The sequence below is a fragment of the Staurois parvus genome, unplaced genomic scaffold, assembly GCF_062004578.1.
Source record: "Staurois parvus isolate SC_StPar_1 unplaced genomic scaffold, SC_StPar_1.0 ptg000773l, whole genome shotgun sequence".
Taxonomy (NCBI): Eukaryota; Metazoa; Chordata; class Amphibia; order Anura; family Ranidae; genus Staurois; species Staurois parvus.
In genome coordinates, this window is record NW_028318569.1 from 2,925 (window position 1) to 7,500 (window position 4,576).

The 4,576-nt window shown below is 41.2% G+C and overlaps 1 protein-coding gene across 2 annotated transcripts in view; it reads left to right on the plus strand.

Moving 5' to 3' along the window:
- The first annotated feature begins 2,588 nt into the window (after positions 1 to 2,588).
- Positions 2,589 to 4,576, plus strand: part of LOC149444778 (uncharacterized) — a 22,590-nt gene continuing 20,602 nt past the window's right edge. The window contains exon 1 of one of the 2 annotated variants that reach the window (XM_089654532.1): positions 2,589 to 2,743. The gene's annotated coding sequence lies outside the window, so the exon portion shown is untranslated. The remainder of the gene's footprint in view (positions 2,744 to 4,576) is intronic. The other variant, XM_089654531.1, reaches the window with a different exon arrangement.

Below are 4,576 nucleotides of genomic sequence, written 5' to 3' on the forward strand. Positions count from 1 at the left end.
TATGTTGACCCCAGGATTTTTTTTTTAAAGACCTGCCGCCTCTCTTGAGAACCATTTTTTACATACTTGCTTGTCAAAGAATGAATTTGTAAAGACAGTTGGGAATGAAATGTTCTATCAGTTAAAAGCCAGACATCTGTAATGCTTTCCAGAGATGAGCATTTCACGCTATTAGCACGAATCGCATAGAGCAGCCGCTATGACTAGTCTGCAGGCATGCCAGGCATTTTCCTGTTCCCCAGCCTTTTACCTTATAAGGAAAATCCTTCGCATTCTGAGCCCACAATGTATAAAGGGAAAAGGTGGAGTTCCCATGACGTATGGTGCTTATCTTTTAGTCAGCTGTACTCCTCTACTCGGCCAATTTCTCACACTTACTTCATTCTTGGTTCATACATTAAAATGTGTTGCCAGTTAGGTTATATACTGTGTATGATTTCATTACACATTCACAGCCCCATCTTTACAGCAAAGGAGCAGAAACAGAATAACTTCATTTATTTGTGAGTTCTGATTTTATTTAATGTCTTTTTATCTGACTTTTCATGGACAAGAACCATTTAGGACCCGTGGCCTCTTTCTCCCTTCAGGTGCATGTAAATGCATTACATACATTCACATGCATCATATTGGCAAGTTTTAACATGATTGCATGACTTCGTTTATTCAGTAAGGAAAAACAACTGTGCCACAGTGTTAATTGCAGGTTCGCAAAATACTTTCAAAATCTTTACAAATGTTTTTTTATACTGAGACCACCCTATTTACCTACGTGGAGAGTGTCCCTCCCTGTCCTCGCTTACACAGCAGCGGGTCCAACTAAATGCCTGATTAACCTAGAGGAGGCGCAGGGGGCTATCTTGTCCCCCCAGGCAAGTGAGACCCATGTGTAGAAGGTCTGCCCACTGAATTTTATTCCCAGTATGCTGATCTTCACATCTGTGTTCCAGCTGTTTAACGCCTAATGTTTGTTCCTTGCGTCAATGTCTGAAGAAGTTACTTGCACCTAAGCTGGGTAAAGATCTAGACAGTTGTCTCATATTGACCAGTTTCTCTACTAAACATGGATGCTAAGTTACTAGCAATTGCCCATACAGAAAGGCGGTCTTGCTCTCCCCAGCTTCCAACTTTACTATTGGGCCTCAGTTCTGGTGATGGTAATACAGTGGTTTGTGCAACCTACAGATAACACAAGAATGCAGATGGAGGCAACTCTTTTTGGCTTTCTCCTAAAACGTAGTAATCTGGTCTTTAGAGTCATCTAGCCATATCCCAATATACCTTCACAAAAAATAGCGTTGGAGAATAGAAAACAGCAACACGGATTTCTCAGACTTAAAACGATTTCTAAAGGTTCTTTTTTTTTTTTTTTTTTGCTTTAAATAACAAACATGCTATACATTACCTACTGTGTGTAGTGGTTTTGCACAGGTCCTCCTCTCTCTTGGGTCCCTTGCATTGTCTCCTGGCTCCTCCTGTCTGTCGACTGCCCCCACAGCAAGCAGCTTTCTATGGGGGGCACCCGCTGCTCCATGTGTCCATTCACACACACAGCCACAGCTTGGCCCTGCCCCTCCTCTCTCTTCATTGGCTGACTGGCTATGGCTCCCGCTTGCTGTCTCTGCCAATGAGGAGGCAGAGACCCAGAACAACCTAAGCTCTCATTCACATTGCTGGATCGCAATGAGGCTCAGGTAAGTATTGAGGGGGCTGGGGGATCTGCTGCACACAGAAAGTGTGAAGGTAAAAAACCTTCAGCCTTTACAGCCACTTTAATCAGTGGTCCTTCTTTTAGCCAATAAGGAGCAGACTTACCTGCTCTGCTTTCAGTCAATACCAGACCCCCAATTGTGGGTATGATATGGTGTGAAAACATTTTAGCACTATACAATGGGACCATTCCAACTTTTCCGGACCCTAAACTTGCGTAAGATTTACCCAACCAGATAGTGTCTTCAACTGCACCATAAAGCACAGTCTCAGATTTCTCCCAACGAATTACACTTTAAGCAAACCCAGTAAATCAGGTGATAAGTAGGGGCCTTATGAAACCTCTCTATTCTCTTTACACATGTCTACTTTGCTTTGACTCAACCAAACTAATTTGTGTATAGCCTTGGTAACACACAAACATACCTGATCGAGCGTGCTGCCTGGGGCAATGCTCCAAACATCTACTATAATCTAGAGATGAGCTGATCCAAACCAAGTGTACACTACACAGCAGAGGGCCTATGTGGGAATTGCCCCCAGATACACTTCACATGTCATTCTTGCACATGTCCTGGATGTGCCACCACAGACAAGTGTCTTGATCTAGTATCTTCTGTGATTTAATTCTAGATTGAAACTTAACTTACAGCTGAGCCTTTGGTGCTACTAGGTGTGCATGAAGTTAAACAACTGCCTCGAATACCTCTTCTACTTTGCCCAAAGATAAACTAAACCCCTTTTTTTCAGTGTATATACATTTTAAGTTCTAAGTTCCTATTGCTATTTTTCTCTTTTTTTTTTTAATTTCTTGAATAAATAATATGGATATGATAACAGAAGCTGTGTAATGGCACATTTGAGATATACATTCATGCATTCTCTTTTCTCTGTTTCAGGCTGAAGGAGAAGTAGCTGCCTTAAACCGTCGTATCCAGCTTGTAGAAGAAGAGTTGGATAGAGCTCAGGAGCGTCTTGCTACAGCTTTACAGAAACTGGAAGAAGCAGAAAAGGCAGCTGATGAGAGTGAGAGGTAATAATAAAATGCTTTAATACATGCTTCTAGTCTGGGCATGTGTGTTTGATACTATTCTTGTTTCTAGCAAACAAAGTGCTTTTTAAATGCCATCATTAGAATTTGATGGTAGCCAGGAAAATGGAGCTCAGTGCTCAGCACTATGACCTTGTAGAGCTGGAGTCCAGGGTCCAGATCCTCCAAGAAACACTGTTGTGCATGCAGATGTATGTTCCCTTTTGTGATGATTTTCTTCTGTAGTCCAAAAACTTTCTAGACGTTAAATATATTCCACCCTATTGTTGTAGCTGTAGTAGGGACAGTAGAGTGTTTGTTTTTTTACAGGGACTAATTTTCAAAGGCCGTCTACTTGTTGAAATACTGCTGAATTTGCTGGTGCTGTGTAAATAACAAAAATAAACATCTAACAGCTGAACAAATTTGTAGACCCTTCCTTTTCTGCAATACAGCTTTGCACATTTCTGAAAACTAATGCAGAAACAAGTGACTTTTACTGTTTGCAGACAGACTTTTAATATAGGTTCAAAGGTAAAGCAAACAGTTGATCGATTACTGTGAACTAGATCAACAAGTGAGACTTAATTTTTTTCACTATTGGGAGACCACTGTGTCATTTGGTCTTTTTCTAGCATGTATGTTGTCGGGGTAGGAGTAGTTCATCTTGAAGATCATTTCTGGACAAATATCCATACTCTCAGCCTTTTAAAAAATCCCCCCCCCCCCACCCCAAAGCACCTGGCTTCCCTTCAAAATCCATACCAGACCCTAAGGGCTTGGTATGGATGAGAAGGGGGACCCCACGCCATTTTTTAAAATTATTTTTTAATTGCTGGCAATTCTTTTTATTATATTCAGCTGTCAGTGGGAACCCTGCTGACAGCTGAAATATGATGCATGCTTTTCACTACTAAAATTCCACATGACTTGATAAAATCATGCAGTATTTTAGTAGCCTTTTTTAGTGGATTCAAAAGGGGCATTTTTTTTTTTCAAAATGCTATGCGGTATCCTACCGGATACTTGGATGCGGTAGGATACCGCTTAGTGAATTGTGCTCTGGATATGGACCAGTCAAAAAATGCTTCTAAATGCAAACGCTTATAAACACGGTTAGCCTTATTTACAGGCGTTTGGCATTTGAAACGCTGATAAAATCTACTCCCGAATGCAAGTTTGGTGCATTCAAAAAAAGACTGTGAACTCAACTGCCTGTAAACGACATAGTGTACATGGACACACAGGAAAACATTTAAGGAGAGTTCAGGGGCTGCAAAAAAACCCATAAAAGCTTTTGAAAATGAGTTTATCAGCTGCAGTGTACATGAGCCCTAAGGCTGTTTTTAAATCACTTTCCACTATCCTTGTCCCTCATCTGCGCCTCTTCTAGGAGTGGAGGCTTCCATGCCATCCAGGCAGCAATGGGAGCACCCAAAGAAGGACCCGTTTGCAGTAAGAAAAAATAGATTTGAGACCTGGCACGTCACAAGGCCACAGATTAAAGGATAAGTTCACCTTTTCGTAAAAAAAATAATAATTGCATATATTTTTACAGAAAAAAGTGTGCATTTATTATTTTTTCCTGCAGGAGCCTGGAAAGCATTGTACCCTTGGTCAGTGGATCAGAGGTACAATGGTCTGGCTTCAGCAGACATACCCTGCATCTTTCAGCCCATATTTCCATATGGGCTTTCAGTTTGAAAGCTGCAGAGCTTGGAAATGAACTGTCAGCACCCTTGCAGTTCATTCAGAACTAAAAGCCATTTGCTGATGGTACGTGTAGTTCATTAATTTACAGGAAACTGTGAATGAATGATGCCGCAGTGCAGGTAG